Source organism: Nilaparvata lugens, chromosome X (genome assembly GCF_014356525.2).
Source record: "Nilaparvata lugens isolate BPH chromosome X, ASM1435652v1, whole genome shotgun sequence".
NCBI classification, from domain to species: domain Eukaryota; kingdom Metazoa; phylum Arthropoda; class Insecta; order Hemiptera; family Delphacidae; genus Nilaparvata; species Nilaparvata lugens.
Window position 1 is genome coordinate 85,720,843 of NC_052518.1, and position 9,833 is coordinate 85,730,675.

Consider the following 9,833-nt stretch of genomic DNA (forward strand, 5'->3'; position numbering starts at 1 on the left):
ATGTCACCAACAATATAACATTCAAAGATGTTCAGTTCAAAATAATTTCCTCAGTTACCCTATTGATGATAAACTTCACGTGGAACTTTAACTGATGATGGAAGACTCACTCAATTGTATTATTCATCCAATATTCATCACTCAAATATCACAAATGTATTCATCCATGTTTCACTGAAATGTTGTGGTCCATAGAATGTCATTCAGTAGAATGGTATAGACAAATCAATAATCAATGGTGTTTCTAATGTAAAATAACAAACTATCCATAAATGCTACAAACTACATGTATCTTGACTCTATTGTGATCTATTCAGTGTGATCAGTTAAAGAAAAGTAGAGCGGCTATGATTTACAGCATGCCAGAGATGATGGAATTGAAATAGCAGTTCGAAACTAGCCTAGATATAAGCTCAAATAAGCAAAGAATGCATCTTCAATGCAAATCAACATGAATAAAAATACACCTATATTTCGGGTGATGATTGACCGTTGTAGCATCCGAAGTACTACTATCAACTTTTACTACACATGATGTGTTTCCAAATAACAAGTTGAAATTATTAACCAGATTGAAAAATGAACTGACCGTTGTCCTCTATATGAAATATTTAACAATTTCTAGTGTTTTATGGTATTGGATATGATTCGAAAAATGTCAATTTCATATTAAAGTAGAAGCTAGTTTGAATGGAATAAAGGGGGGAGATCTATTTCGGATAACTAATTTTGGGGTTAAACTATTCTATGCTGAGAATAGCCTATGATGTATAGCAACAATAATATTGATTCACGAACATTGTTTATGGAGTGCAGTGTTAGTTATAAAAATGTAAGAATGAATAATTACAAAATAGTATGAATTAAACGACTGAAGTAACTCATGAATAATATTGTATACATTATTATTTATTACAGAAATCAATGAGAGGCCTACAGTATAATGGAATCAGTATTTCGGTTACCGGGGTTTTCAGTTAATCCGATTTCGGTTGAGTGAGGTTCTACTGTAGATTGATGTTACGAGAATAATATTATTACTCTATACAATTACTCTAATATTATTATTATTAACACTCTACTGCAGTTGATTGATCAACCATCAATCATTATTGCCAGAATAGTACGAAATTAATTATACAAATTGATTTGATAGCTTCCAAGTTAACATAAAGGCAGGAATAATGGGGTTGGAATAACGTAACAGATGAATATTGTACAATATTATTTTGTTCAATCGCATTCAAAGAGTAAAATTTCTGTTAGTGAATGGGAAAATAATTGAATTATGAGGCGGAAATGTTTCTAATAATTTCTGCATTTTGCCATTCTACAAAATCATATTAGTGATGGTGTTGCTGTAAATTCAACCTATACATTGTTATTTTTATTGTTAAACTAATGAATAATCGCAAAGTAAGTAAATTGCTGATATCAACATTTGCTGTAACCTACAAGACATTAACCGCAACGATTTTGAACAGTTTGCCACTTATAAACTGGACCACACTTCAGTCACCCCTAGGAGTTCTTCCCCTTTTGTTATTGATGGATCAGCTCACCATCTGTTCATGCAGGTTGCATGATATTCAGACAATAGCTTTGCAGATCTTCTAGGGATCTTTCCAACCTCCCTACCCTTCTGGATAGCCTCCTATTATTCATAGTTGGTTATAATCTCCAGCGATTATGAAAAATAGCCAATACGTTGGCATGTTCTGAGAAACGATTTTCACAGGTCTATAGAAACACAATTTATAATATAACTTCTATAACTAGTAGTTCTGTGAACAGTAGACGTCACGCAGTATTCTCATCCACAAGTACCTGATTGAAACTATAGACCTTATGAAAATACAGCAATAGACTGGCTTCTCCACACATCTGTGTAATCACTTGTCAGCTGATTTATGATGAATAATTCTATAGTCTGATTCTTACTCTAATATTGGCGTATGAAGGAGGCTCCTTTTTCCTTTTATATTATCCTTGAGATGCAAAATTTCCAAAAACCTTGTATATACGTCGACGCGCAGTTAAAAAAGGAACATACCTGTCAAATTTGATGAAAATCTATTACCGCGTTTCGCCGTGAATGCGCAACATATAAACATTTAGACAGTCAAACATTTAAACACTAAGAGAAATGCCAAACCGTCGACTTGAATCTTAGACCTCACTTCACTCGGTCAATAAGATCATTATTTATTTCATGTTTTATCATCTACCATAACATTGATAGTAAATATATTCTCTCTAAGTTACATCCCAATCACCTTATATTACCGTATTATTTCAAAACGATAGTTAACTTGGAACTAGTAGGGAAGTAAAAGTTTGAAACTGGTACATGATTTCATCTCCTACCCAGTTATATAGCCAGGAGACAATAATTGTGATATAAACAGTATCAATTACTTGAAAAATCAATTAATGATTCGAAGAATCGGAAAAAGAAGATAGTCTCCTCAAGCATTAAGGATTTATATTATTGAACATAATTTACAATATGTGATTTAATGATGCATACTTCAATAAAAATGTCGACGGTTACGTATTGTCATATGTTTGGATTGAATATTTGATAATTGCACTCAATTTGAGAAGTGAACTGATAGAATGAGTACGAGGGCGTTCATGCGAGGACGTTTCCATTCTGAGGTGGAAGATGAGCAATCAAGATTACGTGTACATGAAGTACATGAACGTTAATGCTAAAGCTCCAGTTATCTGGATTCGGCTTTGGGACGGTTATCAAACAGTAGTGGACCGAGGAATCACGTGGTTTTACTGGAGATTTGAAATCCATTCACAAGCAAACCACGCAGCTCTGTGCTCTTTCCAGGGATTGGGCTACAACCGCGGAATTCACAGCATCTGTTTAACCTACATCAACCACTCTGCATACGAGAGATTATCACGAACTCCAAACTTATATGATTTGAAATTTATCTATGAGACTTCCATGTCATTAGTTGCATTCAATAAGTTAAAATATACTGTAGATGCTTTAGAACTATAATAAACTAAGAAGTTTGAGTATATTAAATATAACACATTATAAAAATCTATTTATTTCCTTTCTCAACTCATTAGTTGAATCAAAGGTAAATCGATACTAAGCTGCGTACAGAAGTACGTGCGTTTATTAAACAAGTATTCGATAAGTACGGTGATCGATATCTGAGCACAAGCTTCCCATGTGCTCCATTGTTTTTGGCGGGAGCTTGGCCAGTTCGTTGCACGCGATCCGGAGTTGCTGTACCGGTATTGCATGAAAAGTCTGTACGCACCTGTACATAGATTATTTTATTCCAAGGAAACGTACAACGTAGAATGGGTGAGTCGATAAATTTCCCCATCTATTCAATCTTTGGTCTTTGGTTCTTGAACAAATTTCCATGGAAGTGAACCCAATAAAAAATCATAGATGTGTTGTGAACATACTTAGGTGGTGAAGTGCATGCCACATACTAGGTCAATAATGGTTTATGACATTGTTAAAAATATATGTGTAGAGAAGATGCGCAGAATTTCACAGACCTTGATACTCAAATCACATGACATGTCTGATAAAATTTATTATTTATGGAGGATGAAAAGCAACATTTCTCATGACGATTGGAGATCTCGATAATTATCAATAATAATTGTTGAAAACGATAATCAATTGCAACTCTGTGGGATCAAAATGGTGATCGTATGATATTCAATAGACTATTACCCTCCAAGTCTTTGTGAACTTTAATTGAATAATTTATTAATTAGGGACAGAATACATTTGATTCAGAGGTTTCAAGATATCGACAACAACTCCACAGATTCAAAATCAATCATGAATAATAAACACTTATATTTAAAAGAACATCACCCCATACTCCAACGTATATGCTACTTGGTCTAATCGGGGATAATCAAACACTTTCAAAATCGATCGTCTACCGAGAGATTTTACAGGGATTTCGAAATCAATATCCAATCAACTATACTCAACACCTATATATATATATATATATATATATATATATATATATATATATATATATATATATATATATATATATAAACTAGAAAATCGAACAGCAACGCATATCACTAGGTCTATTCGGGAAAACCCAGAGTTTTCAAAATTGATCATCGGGATTGTACAAGGCTCTCAAAATCAATTTGTAATCATCATCAACTATATTCAACACCTACATATCAAGCAAAAATAATGGCATCCCGACACATAGGTTAGGTTAGGTTAGGTTAGGTTAGGTTAGGTTAGGTTAGGTTAGGTTATTTATAAATACTATAGTAAGGGCCATATTTTCTTATATCAGCAAATAATCAATATATTGTTCTAATACTTTGTAAATAATGGTAGCTTAAATGCTTTCTGTAATCAACATGTCTCTATTCTGAATAAACTCATCTGGTCGTGTTGTATCCTTGACTATGGAAATTTTTGTTATTAATATTAACTATGAAATCTAACATCAACCCTTACTACAAGGTCTATGCGAAAAATACAAAGGTTCATCCGAAAAACCCTGGAATTTTAAAATCGATCGTCAACCAAAACATGTTTTTCCGGGTGGAAATTTGAACCCAGGTCGCCGGCTTGCGATCTCAGCAGTTGTAGACAGAAGAGGACATCGAACGGGTGGTTGCTGTGCCCCAATGTACACATTGAGCAGTGTGTGTGTGTATGTGTGTGTGTGTGTGGTGTGTGTGTGTGTGTGTGTGTGTGTGTGTGTGTGTGTGTGTGTGTGTGTGTGTGTGAGAGAACCCCCGGGAGTGGGGGATTGTTATCAGTACGGGGCAGGCGAGCTGGGTGGGGCGTTTCTATGGCAACCGCCATCTAGATAGTCCGATTGCACACTCCATCCATATCATATCATTCCGTCACAGGCAAGGCAACCCCGTCCTGGGTGCAACACAAAACACAGCACACGCACCCACACCGGTTGCTAGTACGTGTCTGTCAGTGTGTATTGGCGCCTGTCCGCCAAAAACAAGCCATTAACTGCGAGCGGCAGAAAAAGAGGAACGAGGCCTGTCAAGTGAAAGGAGCGATCAACGACAGGCCCGTTATTGACGTGCTGCTGGTGAGAGGCAGCCCGGATCACTCCTGCAATCATACTAGTGTTGGGATTTATTCCTTGAGTTTGAGGGCAATCTCCAGTTGATATGAATTATTAAGTTTTTGATGTGTAGTGTGAATCACTTTTAAAACTAGGAACGAAAGTTTGAGCTGAAAACTCATGAAGTACTCAATCCCCCAGGTCACGGTTCCTGAAACTTTCAGTAAGAGGAGGACCCCATACCTCCTCATTCCAAGGTTTCTAATCTTATGTTTCCTGAAATCTCATACCTTCATACCTAAGGACCCCATAACTCCTTAATTTAAAAGGTTCCTGAAACTCCATACTCCATACCTAAGGAAGGACCCATACCTCTTCATTATTGAAGGTTCCGAAGCGTTTAGTAAGAGTTGAACCCCATCCCTTCTCATTTCCTTTCAAGGATTGGAAAACAAGTTAGAGTGGTGGAGTAGACCACTCTCTCTCCGCCTAGGAGTAAACAATATTTTCATACCATTTTTCTTATTATTCAAGATCTCAAGTTAAATGAATGATAATAAAAATAAAATTATAAACCTGGAAGGAAGAATCAAAGAGAAATAATAATAATGTACTTAAACCTTTAATTGGAGAAGATATAGGATTCTAGTAGACACTTCCGGCTTTTAGAAGGGTACTCTCAGGTGAACAACAATAATCATTGGAAAACTGTGCATCTAGATAATAGTATCTTAAGTCACAAGGACGGGAAGGGCCCTTTTGCAGGGGAGAATGATGTTTCTAGTCGAGGCGTTAGCCGAGACTAGAATTTCATTCGAGCACTGCGCAAAAGACATTCACGTCCAAGTAACTTACACTATTTTTTGTCATAATAATCCAGAGAAGAATAATTGAAAAACAGAAAACATTACCTGCTTGTGCTGCCATTACTACATGCATTCTATAAACATAACCTAGTTTACAAGTTTTGAATCAAGAATTTCTTGACTGTAGTTGACAAAATTTCCACCTGGAGCGCTAAAAGGCGGTTTTCGTACCAGTTTTGCTGTTCCAAATTCGGAACTAGGAAACATACTCGACTGTAAAGAAAACAGATGATTTTATTACAGTACAGTATGCTGTAATGAGAATCGTTTATTTGTTCTACAATCACCTGTTTACCGGCTTGATTTCATGAATGTAAAACAGCTGGAATTGAATGACTATGACAAAAAAGTTTTTAAATGGATTTTGAAGTGAGGAAATTTGGAAATTTTGAAATTCCCGTTGTAAACTCTCTACCTTCGATATGTTCCTCCCAATATCTGTATTACATTAATGATAGTTGAAAATATAGTTCACAAGGGATTCTTTCTCATCTATCCTCTTCAGCACACCATGACATGTAGTGTAATAGTCTACTGCAGCTATTTTACAGTTGTGTTGTTAGTTTTTTGAATATGTTCCTGTGTGTGAATGAATTGAATTGGAAGAAATTGAGGGATACGAGAAGAGAGAGTAGAAACTGATATGGTAGGGAGGTGAGTAATAAGATAGGGGGAAGAAGAGTAGATAGGAAATGTGCTAGTGGGAAGGAAAAATAAACCTTTGCTTTATTTCTAAGTTTTTCTGATAAAATTCTTAGAAATTATGATCCAAGAGCTATCAGAATATCGTGGAAGTTATGAGAACATCATGGAGGACGGAAGTACATAAAGTCAATTTGGCAGAAAAATTTAGAGATAGAAATTAGTGTTATTTGTGCATAGACAGTTGGAAAAAGAGGTGAACAGGAAGGATGAAAGGTGTGGATAATGAAAATAAGTGATGAAAAAGAATGTGTTGGAATTCATTAATTATGAGAAAATAGTGGATATAGAAAGAAGTATTGGAAGTCTCAGTCAATATAAAATTCAGAAAATCTCTGAGTTTTGTTGTGATTAGTTAATGATGCTACAAGTTCAGGAAATGAGTTTTCACCATATTATGAGTACCGATGTGTGGATGCGACTCGAGTGTGAGTGCGACTCGTATTATGAATACTTTTTTGAATGAGTCACATATAAAATTCTCTGTCCAACTAGACTCCAACAGATGAATTTGAGGCATGAACTAGAAACAATCATTGTATTCCAAGCAATACCAGGAGAAATGCTTTTAATATAACCTGCAAAAGAAACTGCAAAACTTCGAGAGTATTAGTTTTTATTATTATTATTATTATTCATCTCGGAGATTATCATTACTGATCGGGTTAAATTCGCATGTTATTCAGTTATATTCTCATGAAATACAACTCAAATGTTGTACGAGTACAATCAGTTGATTTCATTTCTGTCAACAGTTAGATTTCATGCGTGGAAAACAGCTCAAATTGAACAAATATGATGTGAACCCTAATTTGAGAATATCATAATAACAAGGATTTATCTCTACAACTGAATGAAATTGAGAGAAAAATCTGCAGTGAGAAACATTTATTTCACAAATAGGGAATATGATGATGCATAAAACAAATACTCTCCACAACACTTTAAATAAACTCTTGTGTTGGTGAAGATTGGACTTAGTCATGATACAGGACATGTATGTGAAGAAAGTGGATGTAGACGAGCTATCTTTTCCAAATGAGTGACTTGATGCACTGTTTCTCTGCTATATTTCTAAATTCGTAACTAGATTCAATTTTTCAAGTTGAAGGTATAGTATTTGGAGTTTGAAAAGGTTGTTTTTGACATGAGAAAAGTTTCAATGATACGATTCTGATAAGCCAATATTCAGAAGATTTAAAAGTTTGAGTATGATGAATTTAAAGGTTTTTCGAATTCGTAAAGAAGATGATCATGTGGAAACCGAGTCAAATAGAGTTTGATTTGGTTTCCGAGTCACGAACTTTATATGTTTGAGTTTCTAAGATAGCCACGAAATCCATATCGACAGGAAGCTCAGATCGGATGACTTGTGTAATGTGAAACTCCAATGAAAATCAGTCATTCTGGTATGATTGATTATTGTTCATTTCACAGCGTTTTTTGTTTTTATTATTTTTGAGTCATGTACTTTCTGAATTGAAGGAAAACACACTGTGAACTGTTAAGTGGAATTTTTGAAACATTGAATTTTTTTTGATTTCTTGGAAATGAGGGAAATTCAAGTGAGAAGTGAAAATCAAACTGAGGAACTTAAATGATGAAGTTTGAGAACTCAAATGAGGAAAACCTCAGAGGCAGACTAAGCTCAAGGCTGTGCAAAGGCTATAAATAAACTTTCTACTGGTGATATTTTTCAAAGTTTTCCGATTTGTATATCATCATGCTATCAAAATGAAAAAGCTTTTTCAGGAAAATATTTTTTCCGATCATTACATTTTGAGATATGAGTGTCCAAAATTTAAATTTCTGGGACAGAACATTTCAAATCCGGTGAAAGATAAATCCATGAGATTTGAAGAATGAATTCTTCATGATATCATTGATCAAATAAAACAACAATTTTCAGAAAATATAAATTTATGAGAAAGCTATTCAATTTACTAAAAATACCTCATCTAAGAGTTAGTTTTGGTAAATTGAATAACTTTCTCAAAAAACAATATTTTCAAAACCATTAACAATGTTCATTGTATGTTTCATTTTATCAACAATACCATGAAGAATTTATCCTCTAAATCTCATGGATCAATCTCTCACCGAATTTGAAATGTTCTATCCAAAAAATTTAAACTTTAGGCGCTCTTATCTCAAAAAGTAATTATCGGAAAAAATGATTTTCTGAGAAAACTTCTCCACTTGATAATAGCTTGATGATATACAAATCAAAATACTTTGGAGAATATCTCCAGTAGATAGTTTATTTTTTCCTTAACCCAGCCTTAAAGATACTATGAAGCATTTATAGGCTTACTCATGAAAATAGAGTTCCGAGTTATAGCCAATAACAGCTATTGCGACCTGGAAATTTTAACAATATTGTCAGTGAGATTCAAATTGAAAAATAAACATTGCAAGAGATAATCAGTGCGTGAATGGGAGAAATCAAATGAAACTGAAGATATAAATACATTCATCTATTTATTCATTTATACAATGATACGCAAAACACAATCCATCAAAATGATTGGGGAGGGACCAACAGGTACAGCCCAAAACTGTTCCTTCCCCGAATTTCGATTCCCATACACTAGTAAAATAAATAAATAAATAAATAAACCTTTTATTGCAACTTTTACAGTATTTACCTATTGGTACATAGTAAAAATAAAATAAAATTTTCATGGTTGCAAATCAGCTTCCGCTGAGGTTACTTCTTTGGTTGGCACCAAATGAAATATGAACATGATAGATAACATTCACTTTTGAAATTTAGTCTTTGTATAGCCAAACACCGCCGTACACCTTCTTCATCCTCTCCCATTCCGTCCTCTCCTGTGCTACCCTCTACCGCATGTTCCCTCTGCCTCGTCCCATCTGTTGGTTGGTCGTCCTCTGCTTCTCTTCAGTGTTCGTGGATACCAGTCTATTATCTTCTTTGTCCATCTGATGTCTTTTGTTCTCGCTATATGTCCTGCCCAGTTCCATTTTCTTTCTACTATCAACCGTCCTATGTCCTCAACCATTGTCTCTTTGGATATCCATATTTTCGTCTTTTTATCTCTTTTAGTAACTCCCAACATGATCCTTAGCATTGCTCTCATACTAGTTCTCATTTTCCTGATAATTTTTCCTGTGAGAGTCCATGTTTCACAGCCATACAACATAACTGGGATTATACACATCTGAAGTAATT